Genomic DNA, 13,204 nt, shown 5'->3' with positions numbered 1-13,204 from the left:
CGGACTTTTGAGGCACTTATGTGGCAAACCATCATGATTTAGGAGGCAGACTCCTTATTTTGTGGTCAGCATCACCCCGCACTCTCATCCATTTCCAGATTCTCATTGAGTTTAAGGGGTTCATGCAGTAAGCAGCGGAAAGGCAATTCTCACCACTTTCCCGCCAAAAAAGCCTACCCCTATTCAGTAAGGGGCGAGAAAGTGGCGAGATTAAAAAAAAACGCCAGGTTTTTTTTTCCCGCCGGTGGCGGGGCGAGAAGGCACTTTTCGCCTAAAAATCCAAATTTTTCCGCCACGCTGTATTCTAGTAGAGGCGAGTAGCTAAGCGGAGCTATTCGCCTCTCTAGAATGGCGTTTTGCTGGCGGATCAGCCACGCCAGAAAAAGATGGCTAGTTGCTGCTCAGAGGCAGCGGATAAGCGGCGGATCGGCACTTAGAAAAAATTCTGGCCTTTTTCCTGGCTGGGATTGATGCCGGGGGTCTCCGGAGCTGATACCATTAATATCAGCACCGGAGCCCCCCGGCATGCATCCGAGGCAGGAAAAATGCATTTAAAGCCACTTCATTACCTTAGCGGCTAACCGCAAAGGTAATGAAGGGGTTAAACAGCCGTGCCAGGTTTATTGTGGGTAGCGGGGGTGGGTGAAGGGGGTATTTGGCCCTTGTTGTTTGTTTAGGGCTTGCGGGGGGGTTGCGGGTGCACTTAACCCCTTCACGACCGTAACGGTTAATACCGCTACGGTCATGAATGGGTTAAGGCCTCCCGCTACCCACCCGCAAGCCCTAAACAAACCACCGTTGGGGCTAATACCCCCTTCACCCACCCCCACTACCCACAATGGAAAAAAAATACACACAACAGCCCCACACTAACTAAATAAATATATATATATATAAATATATATATATATATATATATATATATATATATATATATTACCCCAACAACACCTATACCCCCCTAACATACAAAACAGTAATGGGCACAATGACTATTATCCACAAATGGATAATAGTGCAGTTGTCCATTTAAAATACGTACAGAACAATAAAGACATTAAATACATATAGCACTCACCCATGTGCGGCTGCCATGATGAAGGCCATCCTCATCTTCATCCTGCCCATGCCCCATCCGCTTCTGCAAAACAGACACAAGATTAAAAACATCCACTGTAATGTCCCCTAACCCCTTAATCATCATAGCGGTTATTAACCGCTACAGTCATTAAGGGGTTAACCCACCATCACCCACCCCACCGACTCCCGTTGAACACCTTACTCACGAACCAATCCACGATCAGGAACCCATAAAATAAAAAAACATAAAATAATAAACTTTAAAATAATAAAACATGTCAATCCAGGGTTCTTCTAGTTGTAATCCATCTTCATCTTTATTCTTCTACCTTCTTCCGGGGTCTTCTCCCTGTCTGCGGCCATGCCCTGGTCTTCTTTCTTCTCCGGAGGTCCTTCCTCCTCGGCGTCTTGCTTCAAAATGAGACGACATAGGCTTTTAAAGGCCTATGACGTCACATTTTCGACGTGGGACACCCGATCACACATTACGGGGCCTGTAACTCGGGAAGCAGGGTGTCCCTGGTCCACAAAGTGATGCGGTTCAGCTCGGGGGGCCCCCTGCTCACTGTACAGTATTATTAAATAAATATTAATGCTGCTTCGCTACCATAGCAGATACCCTGTAAGGTAAGGAACGAGTCTTTATTGATGTGTGTGTTTTATTCATAGTGTAGATGTGCAGAAGGTCTCCAGAGCAGAAACGTTTTGGTTTTAGGTCCGAGGACCCCCTGCTCCCCGAGATACAGGCCCATTTGGGGGGGCCGGTATCCCTCTGCTTGATTTACAGGTCGCGGTCACGTGATCGGGACCTTTAAACGCTGAGGGATACCGGCACCTCATAAAGGGGTCTGTATCTCGGGAAGCAGGGGGTTCCCGGTCCTGAAACCAATGCGGTTCAGCTCCGGAGACCCCCTGCACATGTAGACTATGAATAAAAATGGTTTTAAAAATAATTTTTAATGTGCTGATGTTTGCGCCGAGAGAGCAGCGGATCTCTCTCTGCTGCAAACACAACTCGCCAGGGGACGGCTTCTCGGCAGTTTCTCGCCCAGCAGCCATCTCGCCACAGGTTACTCGCCATTTCATCAAATGGTGGTGGCGCATTCATTCGCCCCTTACAGCATACAGCCAGTTTAACACGCCAAAAACATGGCGAATTGCTAAACTGGCTAATGCTTTTTTTCGCTGCTTACTGCATGAACCCCTAAATCTCCAGATTACTCCCTAATGGTGCCAGGAAGGTCTAATCGAACTCCAAACAGATTACACCTGCAACACTCAGGAAGAGAAAGGGGGATGCAGGGAGACACTATGTGGTACATTGTCCAATGAGAGTGTGGAGCTAGTGACAATCCAGAGCCGGGGCAATCCTTGACATGAGAGCGGTAAGGGAGATACTAAGCTATGAGAATGGTCAGTTAGGTACTGTACTGCTTAGTACATATGGCTGTATTTGTCTAGCCCTTTATAGTGGCTCTTTGGCAGGTTTTTGATAGTCATTATCTCTGGGTCCAGAGTTTTAGAAAAAATGTTTGTCTTGCCATCAGTTAAATGGAATTTGGTTCCAGTAGTAGATGTCCCCGAGAGGTTCCTGTCTACAGACTTATATTTCTGGAATGGTGTAAGTAACAGTAGTAGAACAGAAGACCCCAAACATAAAAAATGTAAGATTGTGTTTACTGTGAATTGAACATTTAAAGATTATGCGACTCTACTCAAAACTTACATTCCTTTGTTACATTAAAATAATAGAGTATAAAAGGAAGATATAAATATTAGAACATGTAAATATTTGATATGCATGGACATTTACATCAAAAGCATTTCAGTAACAAACATTCTCTGTCTTTTTGGCTTATAAATGAACAGATCTTGCATTTTAGAAGATTATAGGATCAAATCAGCAGATGTCACTGAATTCTTAACAATCTTTCTAAGTTTGGTTGTATGTTTTAACAGTGTCATCTCTTTCTAAATATGGCAATATATTTTTAACAGTGTATGAGTCATTGTTTTTCTAAAATTTGAATTAACACATTTATTCTATAGCTGCTAGTTAAAAGCACTCCACAATGTTTTTTTTACAGCTGAATAACTTTCCTATAATATACTGCACCGACACACTTTATTCGAGCAAATACCCGTTATGTACCTGGCAGATACCTGGAATGCGCTGCTCCTCACCTCTGACAAGCCCCGTTGCGTTTGCCTTCCCAGCCTGGGTTCATGCCTGGCTGACGGGCGGCTGATCTGTTAAATGATAATGATTAGGATTTAATAGGCTGCAATGCTTCGCGTGTCTACCAGATGGCATAAATTCATGAATTGTAATGCAGTATATATATATCTACTGTGCAGTATTGCAGCCAGCGGGAATAAAATGCTTCAATCCCTGCCGGAAAATAACTCAATGCACTCGGGCAGAAAACAGTCACAAACCTCAATACACCCGGGTATACCCGAATTCGTGGGACTAGCCGAGCTCGAATAAAGTGTGTCGCCAGTGTACTGTAGACAAACAAGGGAGAACCCCCCACTACAGCTAGTATAGTGATGGGAATGTGAGGGTGCTTATGGGGCAAGAAGGCTATAACAACAGTAAAGGAGAAAGAACCCCAATATTGTAGCACTCTCTCACTACTCTTGGATGATAAAGGTAGAATTTAAAATATTTTATTTGAGGCAACTGATAAAATAAAGGGCTTTTAAAACAAACAATGCAGTGGCGCACTGGGAAACCATTAAAAGTATAATAACCCCAGGTAAGGAATACTTCCTGGATACAGTGTTAGGTAATAAAGCACTGTGCATGATGTATGATACAACACAAACAACTACCAAGGAATTGTAAGGTACAAATAAGGGGGAGGGAGAAAGGGATGTGAATAGTAAACCAAGGACAAAATGCAATGGCTGATCTGGGTATACCGACGGTTAACAATGACTATGATGTCCCATATCTGTGCAGAGATTAAATAGCAGCGCTGCTTGTCTATCTGACCCACAGTAACCCTGATGGGTGCATGCACATGTGCAGAGGATCAGAACCTGCCTGGTAAGTAGTGCAGGCTTAACTAATCTCTGAAATGCCAACAAGGAGAGGGATTACATAACTTATACAGTGGCTAAGTGTACAGACACTTAGTACATGGCCAGCATGTTGTTGCTCTGTGAGAGGGTGCATCTTAACTGTGTCCAAATTAGCTACGAGTACAAAGGGAGATTGCTACGATACCAATGATCAGGGTATGGGTGTGTGCCAAGGTACCACTGTTGTTATTAGGTAATAATAATTAAACTAATAAAGAGATGTAATTGTCCGTCTATTATTGTGTAATTCTTGTGTCACATAATAGTGTAATAAAACATACCAGGAATGCCAGAGTGTCCAGCAAAGTGAATGTGGTATAAGCAGCCAAATAAGAAAGTAGGTACAAGGTGGTCAGATGAAAGGGCTAAACACAAAACCCTCATTAAGCCCCCCTGGGGACAGTGCTTTGAGCGTGTATATCCAGCGTACCCCTTTCTGAAGGAGAATGGAGTCCACATCACCTCGCCTAGGACCGATTGAGAATTGGTCACGGAATAGGTATCTCCATACGAAACAGCCACTTTGAATCTATCTCCTCTTATACATTTAGGGTTAATAAATAGGTATATTAATACCTCACCCAGGGTACTCTAGAAGAGGAGTCGATTCTTCCAAGGGTGTTATGTTGGAATTTATTATGTATCACCCCCGTATTTACCCCCTGATTTGTTAAACAACCTTATAGAAGGTATTGACACAATAATCACACTAGGGACTTCATTGGTTTTTAAATAATATTTTATTCAGTCATTTAATAAATGATATATGTTGTATGTGTTTGCGCACTAGAGGCACTAGAGGACCATGATCTAATTCACCTTTGTGTGTACTCTTTTCACACACATCCCTTTTGTCACAAGTGCAGAGACCTTGATAAATGACCACAAAACTTTGACAGTAGTACACATCAGCATCTGCTCTAGTGTCCACCACTCAATAGCCCTACACTGCGGTTATTTAGGAGCAGTTTGTAGATTAGACTTTGGTGATCAGATCAGGGATTTGTTGTACACTTACAGCCTCTGAGGTGCTTCTTCCTCACTAAGGACATTACTGTATGTCGGCACACTAACAAGTTACAGTGTTCTCTCCTCAAGGATACTTTGTATTTTGCTTCATACAGTGTGTCGTTATGCAGCTTCTCTCTTGCTGACAGGAACTGCAGCAATGCTGCTACTACAATACAGCTGTGTTTTACTCTGGGTTTTCAGTGTTTGCACGGATCTGCTACTTAGATCCTGGCTCATACAATTTTATGGTATATCACGCTACTTTTTATTAACCATTATAGGTTATTTTGTACCTATGCAGTAGGCTACAGTCATTTCGGTGATCTGTTGCTAAGTAGTACCTTGGTTCTTCTATCTCCCTGTTGTTCTAAACTATAGGATCACATAGATCCATCTCTATATAATGTGGGTAGACTATCACCCAACACCTCTTTAGAACATCATAGTCATTGTTAACGTCGGTATACTCAGCTTTTGCATTTTGCATTTTGTCCTTGGTTTACTATTCACCCCCCCCCCCCCCCCCATTTGTATTTTGGTAGTTGGTTGTATTGTATCATAGATCAGGCACAGTGCTTTATTACATAACACTGTATCCAGGTATTATTATTATTATTATTCTTATTACACTCCTAGTGGTTTCCCAGTGCGCCACTGCATTGTTTGTTTTTAACGCCCTTTACTTTATCAGTTGCCTCAAATAAAATAATTTAAATTCTACCTTTATCATCCAAGATTAGTGAGAGAGTGCAACAATATTGGGGTTCTTTCTCCTTCACAGTTGTTATCTATGGGGACAAATCTGTTAAATACATTGTGTCTAACCTTAACTAATGTTAAAAGAGTATACACAGCAGTATTAGGAGTGCAGCAGCACTAAAGTCTTATAGGATTCTCAGGCAGCAAACTTGTAAAAACCAGGCAGTGAAGAAACATATAATGTATTACACCCTCTGGGGAGAAATAAATTATGCACTGTGGATGCTCATGCACTCTTCTGCTATCTATTTACACTGCTTTTCATAAAAAATGCATTGTTGCCAGAGAAACTGCTTTAACGCTTGGAGATGTGTGCTGCTATGGAAAGACAAGTACTGTTCTTAAAAAATATTGCAGGAAGAGCTGTTTTTTTAATATAATTTACAAGTTATGAATAAAAGATTAAAGATACCGTGAGAAGATATTTCAAATTTATTTTACAGAAGCTAAAATGGAAATCCTAATGATTTAGGAATGATTCAGATATTATACTTCAATTGGATCTTCTAGTTAACTCCACCATAAGCTGACTTTTTGGCCGTGATTTACTAATCGCTGTTGCTGGTTATGGTACCGCAATCCGTCGTTTACTGCCGTTGAATCAAATGGCTGTTAATGCCGGATCGGGAGGCGATACTCCAGCATCAACGCTTCGTTCATTAAATTCATCTCCCCTTTTTGGCCTATTGCTTATGCATGTTTTGCCATGAAAAAGACCCAACTGAATGTACAGTACTTGAAAGCAGCAATCAGTGCAACTTCTTTTCTTTTATACTGTATGCCACATACATGGGGGGTGCTTCATGATCAGAGGTTCCCCATCTGTGCCAAGAACGCAAGGTTTCATCTGTCACAAGAGAACGCAAGGTTTCATCTGTCACAAGAGCTTGTAGGGAAGCTCAACAACTGTATAACCCTAGAGCGTCCCCGCGATACAGGTCACAACTAGTCAGACTTGAGAGCTAATAAACATTGAGTTTATTAAAGGGGGGTACAACAACACATATTCCAATCCCCAGGTCAGATAGAAAAAAGGGGGAAAATACTCATGAAAGGAGCTATTCACTGTACTCCAGGATACTGCCTAGGCTAAGCAATCCTGGGCTCTTTTAGTCCATGTCAGCGGCTCAATCTGAGCCTAATTAACAGTCCAATAGTCCTCCAGAAGTTTAGGGAACAATACAGGTAAAAAGGGGTTAATAACCAGCAGGCTACCTATACCAATCCAGTTGGTAGCTGTGAGGATCGGGCACAGGCTTTGCCCCAGAGATGACAGGGTCATGGGCAGGACCTGCCCTCGTGCTACAGTAATTCTATCATTGGAACAGCTGGGTTCTCATCAGCATCTGCTGTGCAGACTCCGCCCAGTGATGACCCAGTGGTCTGATCTGTGATCATCTATTTCAGCCATGCAGCCTTGCCATGGATTGGCTATTTCAATCACAATCACCTGCAGCCTTTCTTCTGATTCGTTCACTAACCTTTATATGCTCAGCGATCCCTGCTCCAATTGGCTGAGCATAGTAGTTTCTTCATGAGAAAAAGTGCTACCCACAAGTACACCACTTGCTGTGTCTTGCTTTGCGTTGTGTTTTTCTGCTTTACCTTGTCTTGCATTCCAGCTAACTTGACCACGGACCCCTACCTTCCCAGACCTTTTCAAACCTTGATTGGATATCTACCACTCTACATTCTACTGTCCTCGACCTCGGCTAAGTGACCTCAACTATCCTCCAGTCTCCTACCATCGATCACGGTGAGTATATCTACTACCTGACCTCTCCACACCCTGACACAGCTACACTAAAACGAGCCTGCACATTGGACGTGGCCTTTCAGCTACAGGTCGGTATTTACAAATTCCCACCTCAGCCTTGCGGTTTCGTCCTGTTTGTGGTGAGCACTCGTTACAGTAGCCTCCTGGCTACTTCGTTGGTGTGGTGGGGACCGCCACTCACTGATGCTGGATGCCACAAAATTAAGAAAACTCCCAGGATATAAAAGGAGACATGACCCGCAGCCTCCTAGCTATCTAACCCTGTGTCGTGGGGACAGCCATCATCAAAGCTGGATGCTATAAATGTACCTGGTGCTGGTCTCCTCTTCAACGATGCTTTGATCATTCCCTGGTTGTCTCTCTCTAATGAGAAACAATGCTTTGCTAGCCGCTAAGGTAACCAATGGGAGGCCTAACCATGCACCCCAGGTACTACTTCCTCAGTTCAAGGGTGTTAAGAATGACAGTTTTCCCAGCTAAAGTAGCTGAGCCAATGCAGGTGAATACTGTTCCAGGGCCAATCATCTGAGGAGAGAAGCCAATGTCACTCCAAAAACTAATGCTTCTATTGTGGCAACTCTGGGCATTACCTAGCCGGTTGCCACAACAAGCCTAGAGTCTAGGAGGCCTTCCTCTGCTCAAGGTCCACAAAAATCGAGTACTGGGAATTTGCCAAACATACATTAGTTTCGTCCAGGCCCAAAGACTCTCTTGTGAAGATGGAAGTAGTCGACAGTTCTCCACTAAGCTCCGGTCCAGTTAACCATGAAACTGGTAATCTAACCCTCATAGTGGAGCCCGGCCATCAAGAAGAGATTTATTTTAACATAATTTCTTCACCCCAGTTAGCAGTGGAGGTAAAAGTACAAAGAAAATGTTTGTAGGGGTATGCTGTAAACCACCAAATACATGTGAGATTGAGCAAGCCAAAATAATTTTGCAAATAAAGAAGTAATCAAAAAAAGGTCATGTTTGCATCATGGGTTATTTTAATTCTCCAGACAGACCGGAGCAAAGAGATTAGCATTACAACGAAAGGAAACAGTTTTTTTGGGGGTGTTGAAAGACAATTACATAACCCAAATTATTGAGAAACCAACCAGGAGAGGGGCAAAACTGGATTTGTTAATATCAAATAATGTAGAAGGGATATAATAACAAATAGTCAAGTCCAAAACTGTCCTTACTGATCATTGGAACTTAGAATTTATTCAGTCAGCCAAGAGACTATCCACGCCCAAGTTCAGTGGGTGCTATTCTTTTCTTGATTCAATTTTCTGGTCTCATATCATCCTGGCTTTAAGAATGGGAAAGCAGGTGCTCTATCCAGGTTGTCACCTTACTCATTCAAATTTCAAATGAGAGGAAAAGTTTCTGCCCAATAGACTTTTCCTTGGCATCACCTTTTCCTCTGACTTTCTCTCACACGTTAAGGCAGCCTACTCTGATGAACAATTCTTAAATAATCCTCTGCATGACATCTCTGATGACATAGTTCTGCAGGATGGCATTTGGATCTTCCAAGACTGCCTGTGCATTCTGGGAAAGAGTAAGGTTGGAAGTCTTTCATCTGATACACAATTCCAAACCTGAAGGCCATCCAGGTGTCCATAAGACTCAAGTGCTTTTTTTGGTTGTCAACCCTGTCAAAAGATGTCCATAAATGTGTCCTTTCCTGCCAAACCTGTGCCAGGAGCAAAACCCCTTGAGCCTCCCCTCTGGGCCTTCTACAGCCACTACCTGTGCTTACACTTCCTTGGGGGTCATCATGATGGAGTTTATCATGGAATTGCCCCATCCAGAGGATACAGTATGATTCTGGTTGTGGTGGACCAGCTCATTAAAATATACAACTTTGTTGCCACTAAGGGTCTCCCCGCAGCAGAAAAGACTGTCAAGTTAATATTCTGAGGAATCTTTTGCCTTCACAGGGTCCCAGATGAGGTCATATTGGACATAGACATGTAAATTTGACATAAAAGATCTGGAGAGGGTTCTGTTCCACACTGGGTATCAGCCTAAATCTATCATCCGGCTTTCACCCCCAGTCAAATGGCCAGACAGCGAGGACAAACCAGACTCTGCAGCAATACTTGCATTATGTTATTGGTCATTTTCAGGATGACTGGTCTGAATTCTTGCCTCTCACTGAGTTCTCCTACAACAATACCCTGCAAAGCTTGACGCAGAAACCCCCATTTTTGGTAACTATGGATATCACCCAACCATTTCTCACTTACCACTCTCCTGTTCTGTTCCCGCCGTCTCAATGAGATTTTACAAGAGAACCAGGAAACCCCGAAGATTATTACTTGGGAGGCTCAGGATCAATGCAAAAGAAATGCTAACCAGCACTGCAGATCTGTCCCTGTGATGCGAGTAGGAGACAAAGTTTGGATGTCAACAACAACTTAACCTGAAGATTCCCGCTAGGAAACTCGGACAAAAGTTTATAGGACCTTTAAAAAACATTTCTCAGATCAACCCAGTATCCATCTGGCTACAACTCCCTGACTCCATGAGAATTCATTTGGTGTTCCACACCTCCCTGCTGAAGCCATTCAGGGAGAATCCCTTCCCTTGATGCATTATTCCTCTTCCTGGCTCCTTCTAGGTGGATTATGACAATGAGTTTGTTGTGGGAAAAATCCTAAACTCCAGAATCTTTGGGGAAGACTGCAGTACCTTTTGACATGGATGGGCTATCGTCCTGAAGAGACCCTAGGAACCACAGGAGAATGTCCAAGCTCCACGCCTGGTTAAGGCATTTATAAGAATTATATGGCCAAAACAAAAATAGGATTATCCAGAGGATGTTCCTTTGAGAGGGTATTAATGGAAAGGGCCTCTTGTTCACAGCCTGGACTTCTCCTGGTCAGTGCACTGGGACTGCTCTTTTGCCTGCTGTTATTCCTGAAGAAAACTGTCTATGTGGTGAAGGTCCCATCTTCCTGCTTCCTGTGCCCTTTTATTGTTGCTCTCCCATTGGACCAGCATGCTGCCTTTTCGTGCCTTTGCTGTTTGCTATATACAAGACCCTTTCGGACTCCACCTCGCTTGACTTTCTCCAGCCTTGACCTACCTTTACTGACCATGCCTACCTGCTTGCCACCAGCCCTGGTCTGATGAGACACATACTGTAGTAGCTACTGGCAGCAACGCTAGCGTTTCAGATCTTCTTTGCCCTTTACTTAGCCCTGAAATTCGTGTTGCTGCAAGTAGCTACTATGTGTCTCATCAGAACGTTTTTATCAAGCTTGCTACTTTTTGTTTTTGATATCAGAATCTGTGATTTGAGATATATTGTAATTAAATGGGAAACTTTTTATTTTATTTTTTTAAACATTGGAAGAGTCAGCAAGTTCTTGTAATTTAGGATGTTAACTTGGGTGCCTGTCTAAGATTTTTTGTAACCTGTAGTGAGAATATGCAATGTTAAAGTGCAGAATATCCCAGTGATTAAATAAACACTGATACCACACAACACTGATACTCCATAGACCGAAATCCTCTGGTGTGGGGACTCCTTGTAGACCTCATATGGAGAAGAAGACACAACTGCATAGAGAAGAGTGCATTAACACTTTACTCAAATCACAAACAACACAGAGGGGAAAGGGACAACACACTCCACGCTGGTAAAAGCATGAAGTGACTCTGGGCGCACTCCAACCCCTCTCCCAAATCAGCTGTTTGGCTTCTGTGTGCACACATGCACACTCTACCCGGTCCATGGCTCTCACTCGCATCCTGGGACTCCTCCGTCAGCCTCACGCGTCACAACCGCCTCTAGGGATCATCTCAAGGTTTCCAATGTGGGTATGGTGGCCTCAGATGCACAAAAAGCTTTATTTGTTGTTCATTTGTAGTGAGAATCTGCAACCAGAGCACGAAAGGAGACAATTGGGAGGAGATTGGTGAGTGCAACTTCTGATTATATTTTTGTATGTTGCAAAAATGGGTTCAAACAACTGTATCAGATTCATCAAATTATTGAATAGTGAAGTGGTTCAACATTTTTTGAGCAGGGACACTCCTTGAGGTTTTAAAATCTTGGAGCACTCTCACTCAACCCCTCATCGCTTACACACATATACCATCACCCTCCTTATCACAAGCACATAGCCAACACATTAACCCATTGTCACGGGAGACCAATGCTTTTAACACAAAAATACATGGATCCTTTGATTGAGCAAAACGTCAGATAAAATAAATTGTAATTTATTCACACAATGAACACAGCTTAATTTACAAAATAATACGAAAATACACTTAGCTACGATGTTAACTCTGGTTACAGGAAAGAAAGATGCCGGAATACAGGAAAGATCTTAAATTAAATCTCAGGTGAATCTTTTACAGCATGTTGAATCTACCTCCTGACTGGCTGCACAGACTTTTAAAACCTCACAAGTCCTATCTTTACACTCTGCAACCAATCGCGGCGTGGGTACAAAACATCCCACCTATTGGCAAGGTTCGCCCATACTTCAGGAAGCCTGGCAGATGTGCAAACTTTGGCCCAAAGCTGCTTAGCATGCCTAGCCAAGCCCACTTCCCTCGTGACAGGTTGTCTCCCTGACACCTGGACATATGTCAGGGACACAGGGACAAACTGTTTACCTCGCCCCCTCCCCACTTAGCACTTTAACCTGTCAAGTCCTTTGTTAACTCTGGACCTGGTCAGACATTCTGGGACCATCACCGCAAGGTGCCTTAGATGTCCGGGTTTAAATTATGCATGACTCACTTGCAGGGATGTCCTGCCATATACCTTTTGATCATGGTACTTGTGAATCAAGTGTTTCTGCTGCTCCGCCCGCTTGAATGTAAATGCCTCTGCTCTTATAATTTGAATACACCAAAAAGAGGGGGACTTTCATTCATTACTTTTAATGAAAGTTTAAAATACAGAAACCATAATTGTTTTAATGATTACCCCCTAGCCCTCCGCATAGCAAAAATCAGAGCGCTCGGACATTCCTATTCAAAGTTAGCTTGCTACATATGCTATGCAGCAAGCTGCCTTGTTTTAAAACCTTTTTTCCTTTCTGCGGTCTGCGGGGAAACTAATACAATGTTCATAATGGACACATTATTGGTTACAATACTTATACAGTTTCATTCCCGGCATTGATGTGGTCCCCTTATACCTAGCGGGACACACACAGACAATTAAATTACATTTACAGCACTGCAGCCAATACCGGGTTGTAGAGCTGACACTCTACATGTTAACTTAAAAAACCCCTATAACTCTCTTCACCTTATATCTGGTGAGAGAGGTACGGAACCCCTCACTGGGTTCTGGGATTTTGGCATACCCTGGGACCTGTAATGTAGCCCAGTTCCCTGCCCGGTCTTACTGCCCTGGTTTGTGCTGAAGCAGGGAGATTTGGCGATGAGCTGCAAACTGCTTTCTAGGGAGGATTTTATCTGGTGGTCTGTGTTCCTCATGTCCGCAGGAATCTGGGAAGATTCCTG

Source organism: Ascaphus truei, chromosome 13 (assembly GCF_040206685.1).
Source record: "Ascaphus truei isolate aAscTru1 chromosome 13, aAscTru1.hap1, whole genome shotgun sequence".
Taxonomy (NCBI): domain Eukaryota; kingdom Metazoa; phylum Chordata; class Amphibia; order Anura; family Ascaphidae; genus Ascaphus; species Ascaphus truei.
Note: the sequence above shows the minus strand (reverse complement) of the source record.